The following is a 19,243-nucleotide window of genomic DNA, read 5'->3' as shown; positions in this document are numbered from 1 at the left end:
TGGATATGGGTTGGCATGGCATACAGCAGTCATGATAAAAGCGATACGATCTGTAATAGACTAAAATCAAAATGTTAGTGAAAGTCTGCAACGTCTACTGAGCTGATAGACGTTTTTGAGTCTCATCAGTCTTAATGGGTTGGTGATTAGCACAATTGGGCCACGGATTCAACAAGCTTTATTGGCTTTTGGCAACTTGCATTACTTTTGACGTGACATACAAACATAGGATGAGTATACTGTGCAGCAGTCTGTTCTGTTCTACATTACGGCTGTTAATCGTGGCCTTTAAGAATAGAGAGTATTTTGAGGTTGCTAGTTTTTGTTTGTAAATACCCTCATAGGATTGCTCATAAAATTGGGGACCATGAAATTAGCGATTCTGAGGTTATGCACAGAGCAAAAATGGCAAATCGATTATTGAGTTAGTAAATCTCTATTGTCTGGAATGGTTAGGACATGTTTTGATGTATGCCCATCTACCACCTCACTCGATGCTCAATGATGTTTGGTGTACGAGTAGATTTTAAGAATGCTAGGTGCAGACAAACCAAGATACTTTTTACTTCATGTTGCACGCTTCTGATGATTTTGTGTGTGCTAGACTTTACTGAAGACCATTGTTTTCTCAGTCAGTCACAACGTAGAACATGTACGTATGTAGATCGGTTCAAGTTGGCATAACCGAAATGCTTTGCAAGTTGAACATGTTACTTGCAACGAGCACACCGAACCATGGACTCAACGAAGCCATCCTTAAGGATAGCATTTCCTCAGTGATTAACGTCATTACAGTCACGTTCACTCATCCACAGCGTGCTACTAAGATCTGTCATCATAATCTATTCTGTGATGGTTCCTATGTGATATTGCTTCTACTGGACCGACCCTATGTTATGGAGATATCACAGTATATGAAAGATTTTCAGTATGTCCAGTAGAGTGTATGACGATTGGGTCAGAAATTGCCTTTCGAATTCGAAGAATAGTCGTGCCACTTAAGCCTTGTGTAAGTATTCTAAATCATGCCGGATAATTTGATTTCTGTAGTTATTTTTGTTTAAAAGACTGTGGATGTTGAAATCTTTCACCAATATGATATAAGAAACGTGCTTTTTGAGAATCCGTTGGGTGAGTTTTATCAATAAGTGGTTTAGTTTTCGAGTGTCATGCAATTTTATATAAAACGATTATCAGGAAAGGACCTTTAATGCTCCTTAGGATGCATTACAAACGGGTCTGAAAATTTCTGTAGCATAAGCAACATCAAAATTCCATTTTTTACTTTTGTCGAGCTTGTTGTCGTGTGTAGGGCGATTCCTAATATTATCTGGCATTTGATTGCTTCGCGTATATTTTTCAAATCTTTAATTTTTTCATCATGTTTTCTTTCTTGTTTTACAGAATTCAATGGTGGACAAAGCATTTCTTTTTGATGTCACCAGTAAAATATATTTAGCAACAGATTCAAATGCAGTAGACATGCAGACGTATGAATTATGCTGCGATATGATTGATGTTGTCGTAGATGTGGCAGCAATCTACACGTAGGCTAGTAGTTAATGTGAAAACTATTGTCCCTATATACTTTTATTTTCAGAAATCTTCAGTGATTTTATATCATAAACTTTAAAAACTTTATTGCTCCAGAAACCATAAGAGTATCGAAATCAACATGTCTACCGGACATCGATTTAACATAAACCCCTTCATGACGTTGAAATTACCGTCTGAAATTATGCTGATAATTTTCCAGCACAATGCCTGGTCATGCAACATAAGTTATCATCTAATTTTGCTGTACCGTTGTTCAGCTAGCTACAGGTGATATGATAGTACGTACTGTATACCATCATAGATAGGTATATATGATAGATATCACTATTTCGTAACTAAACGTTATTCAATCTCTGGTTTCTAGTCGTATATTTGTATTTTCCACTAATCTGGCAGCACGTATGCAAGTAACATTTCAGGTTCAATAATGTCAGTCAGTCGTACGCAGCGTTGAACCTAGTACATGTAAGTATCAGTTCAAGTTGTACTACTCCTTTAGCAAAACCAGATAAAGTTTTCAGGGCGAATCTCAGCTGAGTAGATGTGGGAATTTTAGTAGTGGTGGTCGAAAAGATTAGACATCGAAGATACAGTTGGAGAAAAAATATAAATTAGTGGTTTGAAACGAAATTATGGGGAAACAAGAAAATTAAAATGAAAGATGTGACAAACAATAAATGCTTCTGCGCGATTGCGAAAAATTTTCAGATATCTAGTCTATGTCTCCAACTGTTGGCTATGATATTCATGCACAACCCAACCAGTTTGATCATACCTACATGGCTCAATCTAACAGTCAGTGTTCACCCACCCCTAATTTTCTTTAAATTAATCGTAAACCAGCTCGACTGTTAAGGCTCTATTTTGGACTGTTCTTCGAATTCGAAAGGCAATTTCTGACCCAATCGTCATACACTCTACTGGACATACTGAAAATCTTTCATATACTGTGATATCTCCATAACATAGGGTCGGTCCAGTAGAAGCAATATCACATAGGAACCATCACAGAATAGATTATGATGACAGATCTTAGTAGCACGCTGTGGATGAGTGAACGTGACTGTAATGACGTTAATCACTGAGGAAATGCTATCCTTAAGGATGGCTTCGTTGAGTCCATGGTTCGGTGTGCTCGTTGCAAGTAACATGTTCAACTTGCAAAGCATTTCGGTTATGCCAACTTGAACCGATCTACATACGTACATGTTCTACGTTGTGACTGACTGAGAAAACAATGGTCTTCAGTAAAGTCTAGCACACACAAAATCATCAGAAGCGTGCAACATGAAGTAAAAAGTATCTTGGTTTGTCTGCACCTAGCATTCTTAAAATCTACTCGTACACCAAACATCATTGAGCATCGAGTGAGGTGGTAGATGGGCATACATCAAAACATGTCCTAACCATTTCAGACAATAAAGATTCGCTACTCCATTTATCAGTTCAGTAGATGCTCCTGAAATCCATTTGTTTTCCTTGACATTTTGATTATAGATTGCCACAGGCCCTACTGCTGTCTCAACGACTGTCTGGATATCTCGCCAACCCACGTTCGGGTGGACGTTATTGGTGATCGGTTAACTGGAAGAACGATCGCAGACCTCAGTGGGGAATTTCTTAGGGATAGATGCGCACGTTTGAAGGATGTTTTTGATATCTCAGCCCGGTTTTTCAAAAGGCCTTACCACTGTATATAAACCCGTAGGGTAAAATGAGGTGTCTGCTTTTTACGGTCGACCGTTTCTAACTTCTTCCTTCCATTGTTAGGAGGCAACACCGCTGCACTTTGATATGTGATATTAAGTTCATACGAAATTGTCTAAACTGTTTTTGTATGGTAAAGGAAATCGTAAACTGAATCTTCGCTTATCTTCTCTAAATTGTCAAGTGATTGTTCTCCCAAGTTTAAGTACTTCGAACTTTTACTGCATGGATTTTGACCAACTTCCTATATATCATTTGCGCCAATGTCGTCTTTCTGTCCTGCTCATATAGCTAATATGTTTGATTTGAGATATTCTTTCATTGGATATCCAATACTTTTGGACAGTGTGTCACAAGTGCGTATGAGTTCCACAAGCACTCCAGTTTCATACTTCTCATGGAAAGTCAAATAGATGGTGTTATTAGACTTCAGTCCTTTCTTGTCAACCCACTCATTCCCTATCACTAATCCCGGTATATATCTCAAGACAAAAAACAAGTGCGTTTTGTGTTAGGCATATGTAATTCCCGAAGTTACTTCACCTCAGTTAAGTTCATTCTAAAAGATACCTTCTCATCTTTTTTTGCAGTCCCCAATCTAATTTTGTTGATCCGCCTGTATCTGAGCAAACTGGGGCAACAATTATCTTAAACAATGACAGAGCATTATATCTTCGTGGCGTCAATCAGTATATGGCTCTAGCTTGTTTGATGTATGAAGAATCTTTAGAGAAAATGGGTAAACGATTGTTTCGTCTGTCTTTCAATTCATTATTCTTAAAACATTAATAATAGTATGTATATTAGGTACAAAATATAAAATAATTTATTCATTTTCACAGGTTGTAAACATTTGCATTCTAACTATGCTTATGTGACTCAATACTTCATCGTTCAATAAGAAAACCATTGTACCACGATTTGTGTTGAAGCGAGTGAGTAAATAACAGGCTCAACTCTTAAAAAACCGGCAATTCGTCAACTCAAATTAAAGCACCTTACAAATCACTGTATAACACCTAATAAAGATCCATTCTTCCCTACCGTTTACAAATTAATGACAAGATATCTTTCTCGACTACGTCCGATGTTTTGCAAGTTTTCAAACATTTTCAGAACCAACTCTAATGAAAGAGCTCCCTTTATAAACAAATAATAGGTATTTTTGCTCCTGTTTTTATGAAGGTTGATCGACACAATGTCTAGTAAGTAGCAAGCATCATCCCTCCCTAACTTGTGTATGAGTACACATGTAAGTCGGTGGATTTTATCGTTTTCGCAATAATTATGCAGGGGTATCTGTTTTTTGGAAGTTTGAAATAATAGAATGATCGAAGAAGACGATGAGCTTTAAAACTTCAAAAGTAGAGTTGGTTTATACTCTGTCAAACAACTACCACGCATTACATTCTGAAGTAAACTATTCAATGATTCTTGTTATAACACATTAGTTTCTAGAATTTGCTTATTTTTATACGTTTGTAGGCTTAATAGAATTCAATTTTTGTGTCATTAAGAATGCATTACAACAAATGCTTGAATTAAATCAACAACATGCAAAGCGAGAACTAGCTGCTTTGTTGACACAACAGCCGTCTTCAGATCCTATACCAGAAGATGAAGAGCCAGTAAACGAACTTGATTCGAGTGGAAAGGATGAAGATGGACAGGAAGTTAGTGATGGAGAACCAAAATATAAAAATAGAGATGTAAGAAGAGAATAGTAGAATCTTGTAATGTACATATATATTGGTCATCATTATGGTTTACTTCCATCAAAGGTGACTTTTTGCTACCTTGTACACATATGTAAATGATTTGCGTATATATGACACATGCAAAATCCTACATGAATTTCTTGCCCGTTCATTTTCATTCGAAGCTGTTATCATTGTGTTCTGGATGCAGTGTGCTTCCTAGTTTAATTTTTTTTGCAAAACCTCCTGCTTATATTTTATTGATCATCAGCTCATCTCAACTTGACGATTTGATATTTTACTTTTCTGCTTTATAAGAATAAAGAGACATACATATAAGTTAATAATAATTTGTTATGAGTATGAGAATTGTTTTTATCAGTGCAATAGGTGTTGTCAGGGTCAGTTGAAGTTCATGCAGTACAAACCAGTTTTGTGTTATTTTCAGTAATCTTTAAAAGTTATTGTATTAACGACGGATATTACCAATACTGTATATATATCTGTGGTGAGACGACTGCGGTCTTCGTAATAGACTATAACTGGTCGCATAGTTAAACTTTTAGATATTCGGACCGTATTGCTGTAGTTTGCAAAGTCAGTTGCCACTGTAAACATCAAATATATATGGGTGCAAAAAATAAAATTGTATTATACTGCCGAGTCTATTGCGATCAGACAACTTTTAGTTCGATTCCGAAAATTAATGTCAGTTAATATTTACTTGATGAACAGATTTGTAGAGGCTACTGTCGTATATCATTTTAGTTTTGTCCTAACTGGAGTTACCAACAGTTTAGCTAATTATGCAAAACAAGATATATACATCTTGAAGTAAGGCATTTTTTCAACTTGCATATCTGTTGTGGTCCCTTCCGATTTTTAATACACTAAGACTTCGACGGTATAATATGAAAGTATACATTCCGTCTCGTGTTTATTTGTAAACCAAATAGTTATTGCTAATGACATGTTTACGAAATGACTTCGTAACCTTTTAGGCGTTCGTTTCTTGAAGACTGATCTTTGACGATTCAGATAGAACCTAATGAGTGTGTTTCTGGTAATATATCACTGAAATATTCTCATATATACTAGCGCTGATTTGCTTATCCCATACTCACTCGACTCATTATCACTCACTATATGGAAAGACTAAATTATTTGTTACAACTACTAATGACCAGATCGAAATGTGAGAAATTATAAATCAGGAGTGAGCATGACCGAATGTGCGACAGTCTAGAATGTAAAGTGATTCAGTTCTGCTTATTGATTGTCCTTACAAGTAGATTGTGTATTAGATACAGAGCAACGGTAACTGTAACTGTAACTAAACAATGCAAGTTGGGAATATATGTTTGTTGGGATATTCAGAAAAATATCTCAGAAGTTATTCTGTTAAGTCTAACGCTATCCTTGGACTTGAGATGGTATCATTTTCCTGTTGGCCAAATATTGTACAGATGTTATTTTCTATTTTATGGTACGATATGGTCTGCTTGATTTGTATATAAAGAGAGTATGTATGAAATGTAACAATTCATATCTCAGAGGTTGAGACTTGCGTTCTGGACTAAACTGGCTGGGCTAGACAGGAAAGCAAGACTCTAGGTTGTTCTCACGTGTTTTACGCGTCTTTGGTCCGGTCGATGATACGCTGCTCTCTAATCTGCGGTCACAGTTATAACAATGTTCGTCGTATTAATTTTTTCAGTATTTTATTGAGAAGATATTCAAAGCTCTCGACACCAATCCTAATGATTGTTATCTATCAAATATTTGGTAATAAATTTAGTTACTTGATAGAGCTTTGTGTAAAATCACTGGTTCGACAAGTATTGCGCAAAGATTGTTACTCATGTGTATCAGAGAGTTTTTATGTCAGGTAGGTGATACGCTGATCAAATCTCGCCTTTTAGCTAGCTGACTTATAGAATAAAGGAATATAGTATCTGTCTGAATATGATATGCAGCAATTATTATGTAACAAAAGAAATGTCCCATGGAAATTAGTTGTTGTTTTTTGTGAAGTCAGGTACTGATACCCATTCTTCTTATACATGATCACAACCGTCTACGTGTGTGCCTCATTGCTAGGAAGTGAATGGGATTCCTTTGCCAATGACACACACTTCTCATTTGGCTGATTTCTGATTGTTATAATACATCACTAGTCTGTTAACCGAACTTACTGTGCAGTTAACAGAACCAAGTCATTTCATAAGAGCTTGTGGCAAACCTATAATAAAGTCGATTTATTTATGGAAACCTGAAGATGCAGATCTCTTAATTGAGCTCTAATGTAACACCTGTTAAAGGTAATAATGGATGTGCTTCCCGTCTTATCAATAATTAGAAATTTATGTCGATCTTTCAATAATGACGACTAAGCAGGATATTCGCATACGGTAAAACATGAGTACAAGTGCACTGGCTTTACAACGGTTTATGCTTTATAAGTTGTACATCCAGTTATTATTTTGGTGTTGTATTGACAGTTCCGCATCCCAGTTTTCTTTTTGCATCAAGTAGGTCGCAAACGAGACTTCATAACAGTTGACGTATACTTCTTTTGTGAGGATTTTACGAAAATAATTTTTGAGGCTGAAAATGTTGGAGTTGTGATTACATATAGCACATGATGCGGGCATCTAACCCTTAAACTATACTTGATCGCGTATATACCCAGGTGAGAAATTCCTGGTATCGACTTATTAACAAATAGAAATCAAGCAATGGACTAGAGTTTCGTAAATTCTCTTTGATTACCTCGCTAAGTTTTTTTTGTTTCAAGCTCAAGAATTACATCAGGCTTATTACCTCATATGGATGGAAAAATTCTCGATCGACGTTTCTGACCGTGTAAATCCATTGCAGTTATCGTGCTTAGATGATTCTTACTCATGCTTTCTAAGAACGTACTTCAATAATGCAACTGAGGAAAGTAGCATCGTATTTATAGATCAAGAAAACCACGTATGTGTTACAGTCAGCACTCCAAACATCTTAAACTAGCGAGGGCTTGATGTCTAAGGCTATTAATACTACGAACTCGTCCATACTGAACAGTATCCTACAGTTTAACCTCTGACAGGTTAATAACCGAGCCTTAACCTTGCGTACGATACGTGCGTAAGGCGGGAGAATAGCATTCCATTCGCGAACTAAATAATAAATACAACTGACGTTACCCCATCTCATTCGGCTATTCATTCTAAAAGCAAATGCTGACCTTAGGTGCCTGTCTCCTCGGACACAAGTAGAGAGACCTGGGGAAATTCCGAAGCCTAGCCTGAGGACAAAAGCAGACAACGTACACAGAGACGCAGTCCCCCTGTTTAAGACCCAGATTTGATATTTCCTGGCTTTAAGTTCGTAGTGTAATTATTACCTAGGAATGTCGTCTGTTTCCCCATTCACTTATGCATGTTCAGTTGCCTAAGTCATAAATCACGCCGAATTCCATCACCTTTCCATTCACCATCATTTTTTTACGTCTTCCCGTTGATGCGATGTTATGTTACTCAAATCAAAAGACTGGACAAGCAAAATATCCAGTCACTTACTAGGGAACGAACATCAATCCCAAGTATCCATTACGAAAATCCCGGTGTTATCTGATAATTATCTTCCAAAATATGCTTACACCAGTTAATTTAAAATCCCAATGAATTCATGTAAAATGAAGTTTGACCGAAACACTACGCGACTTGATTTCGGAATGGTGAGGATTTGTAGTTCAGTTGAATGATTTACTACGTAACTTTATGGTACTGACCAGTCATATCTACATGCAGTTTACCTCAATCCGATAACTCGATGAGTTCACAATTCACTTATAAACCATCTAACTCAGTTACACAAACAGGTACAAAGAATTAAATTCTGAACCAAAGATCTGTCTGCATTTGATGTTAGATATACGTCAGGACGCTGCTAAAAAAAAATACTTACTCGGCATTAGGAAATAGTCCAGTTGCCGAAGCTTTTAAATCCGTAGAGAAAGATCCACTGTCGACAGTTTCTAGTATCATCGGCAATCGACAAATGATTTGTCCGCAGTGTAACTACAACATCAAATAACAACTACTACTGTCATGGTGGTTTACGGTTTCAGGTTGTTGTCAACTTCCCCAAACTCCATGTTCTCGGGAAATTGAACAGAACTTGAGGAGAACCCCGCAGCTTCATCAAAATAGGGGGTTTGCGTTCATAGGTTCGTCTATGACTGAAAATTTCAGCATGGAGTTTAAAATGTTGACGTATGAAATATATATATCGTCTATAACTTATTAGTAGGTTTCTAAGTACAGAAAAGCGGGCTTGCGTCTGAGTTGGTTACGTTTCGTGGGAAAATGTGTTGTGATTACGAATGAAAAGCTAGTAATTTAACAACGACCTTTTATTTGGAATACATTAACGTAACCTTCTGGCTTCTCTTTCCGTTTCCAACAAGGTTAAAATATCACCTTCTCGAATGGGGCCTTTCACGTTTCTTATGATTGTCCTATTAGTATCATCCAGAAATTCCACACGGACCTGTGTACATTGACCCTGAGAACCGGTTCTGCCAACAACCGCTCTTACCTACACCATAAAGTAGACGTATGACTATTGCCGAAACCTACTCTTGCAAGCTTGGTCTGAACGACAGCTTTGTCCATGTTCCCCAATTGAATTTGTAACAACCAGCTCTATGTAGCTCAACAAAAATCAATAAACAAGGTCAATCGTAGAAACTAAAGCATCGATGCTTTAACTGCAAGGCTTAGAATGAATCTCAGTGAATCTTCTTCTCTTACATTAACATACTCCTGATTCGAATGGTTCAAGATGTGTTGGATGAAACAGAAGATTTCTGTTAACCAGCTTTCATACGACAAAAAACAGTGTACATCGATGTCTCCATGTGGGGACCTAGTTATGTGAAGCTGAAAAATTGAAATAATTGTAGATAGTTCAGTACGATCAACCTTTTCAAGCCGTTAATGGCATATTAAGTTACCTTAAAGTTGGTTGAAAATCTTCAGCCGGCAAGCATTTCCAAAAGTTGACGGATCGAACCTAGGTTCGATTACTGTTTCAGTTGCTGCGTTTTCCAACTGAACTCCAGATATTCCCCCTAAATTGTGTTCTGAAACTGAGCTTACACTGTTTTTATGGATAATACCTAGGGGTTTTTACGATGCTACTAGATGTCCGAAGATATAAATGGTTATAGACGGAATAGAAAAAGCTTTCGCTTAACGGGCTTCCCTATATAGTAGCAGTGGGTCAACAATAACTCCGGGCGTTAACCTAAGTATATTAATGATAAAATAGGAAAAAGAAAAATACGTTCGTAAATCATAGTGAGGTACTGTCCTTAATCCTTATTAACCTGTCAATTTTTTTAAGGATTCCTGGGAAGTCTCTTCGAATAACTCAGTCATCTGCAAATTCCAACACTTTACCACTCTTGAGAAGTAGAATATGTGTCTACACTTTGCTCTGCTGTGTTGTGTCTCTAGTTTCTGTGTGTTATTCCCAAGGTTTGGGCTGAAACTAAGCCTAAGTATATGTTTAAGGAGATCCTGAGAGTTATTTGAGTTGTTAATAGCCATTAGAAAGTCACCTGTATGACGCCTGAACTAATGATTCAAGGTTTAGGAACTAAACGCGCTCTTTAAGAGACTTGAATTTGGGTCCCTGAACTGATTTCGTGGCTCACCGCTAGATACGTTTCAGAGTGTCTTTATCATTTTGGAGTGAAGGATGAAAGGTTGCGTTTCCGTACGGCGAATGGGAATGAATGAAACTGCCGAAGATTAGGTGAAAAGTTCTTCAATCGAATCGGTCAAAACTACCCTTCAACATTACCAGTGCAAGGTTTGCTCGAAAGGTATTTTTGTTACAGTTAGCGTAAGAATTCAGCTCGTATGGTGCCAACACATTTAGATTTCTTTCAACTTAGGATACCTCTGAAGAGGAGCTACCTAAATTGTATTTTTACCATGCAACATGTTTCAGATGGACTAATTTACGTATTGAAGTGTCTCAGGTAAGTCCACTGCTGTCCATCCGACTCTGGATTCGAGTTAGAACATCTAGGAGTTCCAGATTATACTATTGGTTGCATAATTCACACAGCGTTTCAGATCCTCGGCGAAAAGTGGTGAACCTGACAATACTTGCTGTGGAAGATCGATCATATTAATCAAAAAAAGAAGAGGTCCTGGTACTGAACTTAATTGGACCTTAATAGGCATTCTAAAGTCTAAGGAAAAATGAAGTCACCCCCGACATACAAATGACAACATTTTAGGTACAACACGAGTAAATCGAATAAAGGTGATTTGACACCTGATCATTTTAGTTTATTGATAAGACATATATGGTTGACCCTATGAGTAGTTTTTGAGAAGTTAAGGTATATGACGTCAACCTTCCCCTTGCAATCAACAGGTTAGTTATACATGAGTGACTTCCTCTAAAACCGTGGTGATGGGGTGAAAAGAATTTTATGCTTAGTAAGAGTTGTGTACGTAGTGACCGAGAACAGTGTTGTAGACGACCGAAAGTATTTGAATACAAAATTGGATAATGTCTCGTTAAAATCTGAGGGCCGTGCACTAAACAATCCACTTGCAAAATGTCAATCAGTTGTCTTATACTTCACTGTTCTTTCGTTTCTACATTATCCATCCTCTGTTCTCGTTTTCTTTAATTTGATCACCATAATCTTCTGCCTGCATGCACTTCACTTCCGACTGATGATAGATACTACTTATATCTATCGACATCAGCAGTACACACCATAGTGCAGACGGTTACATATCAGGGACTCTATACTTATCAAGGGCATATTTCGAAGAGCTGCCGTTCTGTAGCTTGTAACGTTTAGGAAGTGGAAGAAAACACAAGTACCTATAGAATGAGAACCTCAAGGATCTTGGACCATCAAAGCGTCATTCAGAACAAAGAAGGAGGGAATTACAATGAATGTTACCCAATGTTATGCAACCGTCAATGATGGCAATGACGACGATAAACATCAGCTTTACGAGGGCCTGCAACCGACCATGGCGAAATGCCCAGGAAAGGACCTGACCATCGTGATGTGAAATCAAAACGCCAAAGTCGGAATGGACTGTAGTGAAGGAGAACACAGATGAGGACAACCGAATTATATTTAGTACAAAATTACAGTTACTTGGTAAAATAGAAAAACCATACTATAATACTGGATTTGCAAAGTGTTCAATAATTGTCTCGAACTTCGTTGTTCTTGCATTTCCATACCAATTGCTTTCTATTCCCGCTCTTCCTTTCTTGATCTTCCCCATCTTCTGCTGCCAGACATTACATTCCTGACTCGCGTTTTATACTAATTATATCAATATAAGTAGCACGCACCACATGGACAACACTCGGTATGATGATATCATGGGACGACATGGACTGGCGGGGAGAAAGGAACGAGAATGGTGAGAGATTCGCAGACTTATATTCATTCAACAAAATGCTGATAGGCGGCACAATATTCCCACATAAACACATAGAAAATGCTACATGAATCTCAAGAGATCACACCACGGATAACCAGATCTATCAAATTGGCATCAGTAAAATATTCAGAAAGTCAGTGGAAGAAATGAGGAAAAAGAGAGGAACTGACATAGTTTCAGATCATCCTCTGGTGGTGGCCATGATTAAACTGAAGCTAGAGCATGATTGGACAGCTGGACAAACAACATTACAAAGGTTCAGTAGAGCCTTCCTTCGACATACTGACAAACTGAACGAATTGAAGATAACTCTCGACAGCCGTTTGCAAACCTTACAGGATCTACAGGAAGAAGAAGAAGAAACGATTATGGAGAACGACTGGAAAGAGATCAGAGAAGCGTTAACGTCAACATGTCAGGATGTGCTGGGTTGCAAGAAACATCATCATAAGGAATGGATCTTCATGGAAATAGTGAACAAGAAAGGAAAAACAAGAACTAGTATGCACTGTTACTACCATTTTGTGTACTTTGATCGAGGCGAAGTACCAAATGCTGTTAGCATTCTAGACACAAAAAAAATCAACAGGACGGGATAAACTACAACATGAAATATCGAAAGAAATTGCAGAAAATATTGCTGTTTCACTGACTACGATACTTTTTCTGTTACTTAGTTGAATTGAGTTACCTGCGAACTGGAAGGATGAAATTGTCGCTCCTATTCCCAAAGCAGGATCAAGAGCACTTGCGTCAAACTGTAGACTTGTAAACCTTACCAGTGTTGTAGTTAGAATACTGGAAAGAATATTCAGAAGATCACGATAACATTCGTGGCGACCAAAAGCTTGTTATAGACCGATTAACTGTTAACGAAGCTGGGAAATCTAGGAATTGACTGATGTTTCCTCTAGTGCATCAAGGATTTCTTGATACATCGTAGAAAAAATGTAAGAGAGAATCCAAAATGCTTCTTCTAGAAATCAGTGCATAACGGAGTATCCCAAGGCTCTGTCTTAGGTCCTTTGCCTTTGGTACCTTTTGCAAGTAAACTATCAAGTGCAGTTGAGTACTCGATGCCATTTTACGCCGACGATGAAATAACAGGGGACGTAAATGTGTGTGCTTTTCAAATAGGCTTAGATGTTCTGGTTAACTGGTTTCAAGAATAGTAGATGTCTGTTAACACCGCCAAGTGTGGCCGTATTCCAAGAGGGGACATAAAGTTAAATAAGTGTAGCATAAGGGAAGAGTCAGTGTCCATAATCCTATTTCACAAGGATCTAACGTGACTGTGAGCTATAATTTTAGAAATACGGTCCACTGCCGCAATTCTGGAGCTAAGGGGCTTAGAACCCTGTGGGCTTTAATACGGATATTTAACAAGTCGAATATCTACAAGTTCATCACAGTATACACAACTTTAGTGAGATCCAAAGTTGAAAACTTTGTTCAGGATTCAGGACCCTTATTAAGACGTGAATCGGTTATATTGAAAAAAAGTATGGAGGGCAGATACCAGAGAAATTCCAGAACTCCTGGGATTACCATAAAAAGAGCGGCTTGATAATCTAATCCTCTTCCATCTGTCTTGTCGTGGGTTTGTAGGTGATCTGATTTCTATACACTAAACTCTAAGAAGTTCTTTCAGACACAATATACACAAGCATTTTCCTCTTACTAAATTAGGTATCACTCAACATATGCTCATTGGTGACTGTCTTCAAGATTTGTATCCTGGAGTTCTAGTGAGAAGCAGTGACCAGTGGAATTCAACCAGGTCAGTTGTGAGACAGTAACTCACTCATGACAATAGTGGATGTGTCGCTCAATTTCGTGGATTAGTTGAAGTTAGACATTAACACGGCTGGATGCCGGCTCAAAGGTCTAGTTGTTAAGTGTGTCATGGCTTCGAATCCCGCGAGGCAGGACCGTGGTTGCGCACTGCTAAGGAGTCCCACAATAAGACGAAACGGTCGTCCAAATCTTCCAGGTTTTCCATGGTTGTTTAGCTTCATTTGACTCACGATCTGAACAAGTGACATAGAGAATAGGTGTGGAGACTATAATTTATGGACGAACCAATCAGATATAAGATAATTAGTCTTGGTTTGTGGCGCGAAATTCACTTGTCCATTTGGCTAAATAGATTCTTGGCTTTATAGCTTATGTCAGTTCATAATATGGATGATTTCCTCCACTAAATACATCACGACTTTAGAACTACTGGACCTTTTTCTAAAACTGACAAGTTTTTTAACCACGTATAAGAAGTGTATCCACTTTTTCTCTGATCTTGTATTATATATTTTTGCTCTGCACTTACGTTCGCTGATTGGCTAACATCGCTCAAGGTCATTTCAGATTCGTTCCAAGGTTGTCCTAAGATTATAGTATCACCGAGGTCTTAGAACGCTCGCGTTTCGTCGAAGGGATGGTCCTCGGCCCACTAAGAGAACAGTTTTGCCGAAGTCCAATAGTCTGAAAGGGCGTGGGTTCGAGTCCCACCTTTTGGACTGGTGGGCTTCGGAAAACTGTTCTCTTAGTGGGCCGAGGACCATCCCTCCGACGAAACGCTAGCGTACTAAGTCATCTCGTCCCATGACATCTAGACGAGGAAACGCCTGAACCGCTATTTGCTGCAAGGAGTTGAGGTAGTCGATTGGATTATCAGTTTCTGGTGACGCGATAAGAACTGGATAGTCACTTTCTGGGTGTTTCCGGGTGGGAAAAAACAGTCACCCAGGGTTTTCCAATTTTGCGCTAGTGCGTTGCTTGCCGCAAAGCCGTTTGCTGTAGCTCTTCTTACTGCCTTATCACTAGAACAAAAGGTGACGCTCAGAGAGATGATGAAGCGACTATAATCTTTTTGTCTAACATACCCTTCATCATTGCCCAAGCAACCAACAAAGGGGAAATAAAGGGGGAAAGCGCGACAGAATGTCTCCTTTTTCGCCTGTCCGGGGGAAATAATGCGGATTTCCCATGGTCGCCCTGCAATAGAAAGAAGACAGAATCCATTAACAACGTCATAGATTGTGATTTCAACCCAATTACAATGCGACCTCACGCTTTTCGAAAAGTGAATAACCGTTGTTTTTAGAGACTTCCCGAGCTCCCAATTTTGAGGAAGACCTAACCCATTTTTAGGAAATTTTGGGGGAGCCGCTTTAGTGAACTTTGGGGAAATGGCTAAAAACCCTGAAATTTCCCCAGACCTGAGGAAATTCCCCAAAATTTTCCCAGAATTCCGCAAAGTTCCCCAAACTTGGGAGCTTGGGTTTCACGGGTTGTGGAAAGGGGAGCACAGTCTAGTTACTTCGTGTCTTTCTTATTTGTTTGTCCTTTTTGTTTGTTTGGGTTATGTATACTGATATAAATAGCAGTTGGATATCCATCACATGTGATGGTTGACGATGATGCATCTTCGTTGTAAGAGCTAAATATGCCAATGGTTTATCAAGATATGCTAAAAATAAGTTTCATTCACCATTTAAAGCGTTGTTTGCCAGAAATGTGTCCTAATTTTATATTCAATCTAAAATCGCATGCACTTACTGCGTATGTTTAATCTCATAATGTAATATGTATACGTGAAAAAGTAGATGAATGTACATGAAATGGTCTGTCCGAAAATTATAATCACAATGAAAAAGTTTCAAAAAACAGTAAGGCTCCATTGGTACATCAATGTTGCTATTCAGAATCCGTATACTGAAATTCAATATTAATCCACCTTTGTTATAATGTCACTCCAATAATTTAGTTTGTAACAATCTACAACAAAGCGAATCTTACAATAGTGTTAATCAACACTAAACAATGCTCCCACTGGATAGTAAAAAGTTATTTCAAATTATTACCTAAATTATCCCTTCACCCTCAATGACATCTCTGTAGTTTGTCTCGTCATGAAAATAGCCTTGTGCTGTGATCTCGTATAAATCCACAGAGTCTTTGTGTCAGTGGAAAATAAAAAGCTTAGTGTTATTGCGCCTAAAGGTTAAGAATAAGAAATCCCGTTTTACTCCGTATGGTGCCATAAAACCGGACTTTTGGAAATCTCAGCTTTTCCAAGTAGTGTAAGGATCCTGGCTACCCAGGTTCCATGACATAGGACAAAATATAGCGCATAAAGATTTTGGATTATCATCTAGTGATCGCGTCTCCACGGCCATCTGAAATTTAAATTGGTAATGAAAGAAAATTGAGTGAACTTTCAGGTTAGTCATTCATGTTGAAGACATCTACCCATGGTTTTCAGTTCCTCTTCAGTTGATAAAGGGAAATGAGAATTTGGTGATGCAGTACCAAGTCTTTGTTGATTATCACTAACACTATACTTAGACGGTTATATAAAACTGCCTCACGTCATCACTCAATTTGATATTGTTGATGACATGTACTACAGAACAAAATGTAGTTTTGCAAATCTAAAAAAACAGACTTTAATTGCAACTGTTACTTACTCACCCGCGATTCTAGTGCCAACGTATGTTGATATGGAAGTTTAACGCAGGACTGCAACCTGTGTGGGACTTATACAAGCTTATATATTTAACGTACCGACTGCAATTGGAGATACTGGTGTGCCCAGCTTTCTGAATCCCGAATACTGAGCACGACTGTTTTCAGCCTGTACTTCAACACTCATGTCAAAGGAGTTACACAGGTACTCCGGTTTCCGTTTTACTGCGTCTGCAAAATATCGACGTGAATAACGTACTTACATTGTGGACTTCTTTGTACTCAGTGGTAATTTTCATCAGACAAACTTTTGGTATGTCAACCGGCCAATTATCTGAACAAAGCTAATAACTCCTTAGGAGTTTGCACATTATTTTGGGAAATGAGTGTGTGTAGATCACCTCTGTAATAACCCACATGTAATAACCAGCCTATTGTCATCTGGTTGTGCAATTTTTCGGGTACATTTTCGGAAAACTGGCAGGATACTGCATAGTTCTTTGCCAACAAGTTACTTGCTTGCTACAATAGTTAGTTGGTTCTTGCTTGATGAGTTGTTGACTACGAATTCTTTAGTTTTTGGCTAAATGATATTTTAAATTCAGAAATTAGTTCAAATTAATAACTTGTGAGTAAGTGAAACACAAAAATGTATTCAGTAGCGGAACTATTACAAGATTATGTACTTATTTAGTGGATATGCACTTACAAGATACATCTGTAAGTGCAATGTGCCCATGACTAACAAGAACATCGATGTACCTATGTCATTATCATGATGCATAAAAACATTTCGTTTTGTAAACTTGCTAATTAGTTATTGTTTTATATTCAATGCTCAAAAATTCCGGTAAATTATAGTGCTCTTGTAGCCACTTTTCCAAAGGTTTTCACGTCTGTTACTACTTGATCTCTGTTAGTTTCTCTATAGTCTTATCATCTTCTGAAGATTGCTTACGATATCAACTTAAATCTTGAGACTATATTTTCGATTTTGAGATGGTCAAATGATCTAACTTCCCTCAAGATCACTGACTATCTAAAAATATCATTATTTGTCCTAGTAAAGATCACTCACCGATTTTTGAAATTGTTTCATTTGTGTTACCTTTAATCTTCAACCACTTCGGAAGCGATGACTTTATAATTTGACGAGAAATCAAGCGACAAAGATGAAATACTGTCCATTGCATTTAATAAGCATATTTTATGTATTGAGATCTGGATTATTTTATGAGATATCACTCACAATTTGAAACGCAAATGAATCCTAAGGGTGAAAATATTGCTTAGTAATGTTTGAGAGCTCAGTGTTCGTTCGAATCAACGATTAGTATGTATTCCGTGCTTATTAATTCTGTAGTGGAACTGGGAATGCTTCGCCATATAGCGTTCACTGCATGTTAATAACGATCTGGACCTAGTGGGTTTCTGGCTTTATAGTAAGATCAGTGGGCTCAGTGAGTTACATGTCCGAAACTTTATGAACCTTCTCCCTCAATCTTCTTACAATTATCCCATCTAATCAGCGTTTGACCGTAGTAGATCGCTATTAAAATGTCACAAACATTTTAGTCGATGAGTTTTTGTAGCTTCATTAACTGATTTACCACGTTTTCCTAGTACCCTAGATTTAATTACACCACTACTCCCTTTTGCGTTCTATTATACATGGGGGGGGTGCTTTAAAGACCTCTACGGACTAATATTATTAAGTTACGTATATTATCTACCTTCAAAGTTCATGTTTATCAGTCACTGCAAAATTCCGTCCTTTGGTTGATAGATTAACATGTTTTCGCTACATGAGGGACCTAATTTCAAAGGTGAATCAAATTCTTATGATAGGAGTGTTTAATGCTATTGTACACCAAGAAATTGGTTAAATAATCTTCATTTTCACAGACAAATTCAAATGCGATGACAATGAAAGATTGAAATTTAATACTGTGCTACAGTCTATGAGTTCACTTAAGATTTTCGTAACTGAAATACACTGAGAAGCAAATTTTCGTCCTGTCTACTTCAAATACTCGTTACAATAAATCTGTTTTCTATCGAATTGAGAAAGAAACAGTGAAGTCAAGTGACTTTTGTATTTAATACTAGTCTTTTCACGATAATGCATTCTCGACAGAAATAAAATCCCAGTGTTTATTTTTTAACAGGACTTGAAGTAAGAGTTGAGTATCAGGTTCATTTATTTTTGTGATTTTCGACCATTTTTTTACTGAGAGTGTGGTAGTCATAATCTTTTATTCGAAGGTTAAAACTGTTAAGAAGTCAAAGATAATGATGAAAGACTTCTGTACTGCTTGTTTTCCC

At 37.6% G+C, this 19,243-nt stretch overlaps 1 protein-coding gene across 1 annotated transcript in view; it reads left to right on the top strand.

Moving 5' to 3' along the window:
• The first annotated feature begins 14,952 nt into the window (after window positions 1-14,952).
• The window catches only part of RTEL1_1 (Regulator of telomere elongation helicase 1), a 46,076-nt gene continuing 41,785 nt past the window's right edge, over window positions 14,953-19,243 (top strand). The window contains exon 1 of the mRNA XM_051217622.1: window positions 14,953-15,105. The gene's annotated coding sequence lies outside the window, so the exon portion shown is untranslated. The remainder of the gene's footprint in view (window positions 15,106-19,243) is intronic.

The sequence above is a fragment of the Schistosoma haematobium genome, chromosome 5, assembly GCF_000699445.3.
Source record: "Schistosoma haematobium chromosome 5, whole genome shotgun sequence".
Lineage (NCBI taxonomy): Eukaryota > Metazoa > Platyhelminthes > Trematoda > Strigeidida > Schistosomatidae > Schistosoma > Schistosoma haematobium.
Note: the sequence above shows the minus strand (reverse complement) of the source record. Positions and strands in the feature narration are given on the sequence as shown.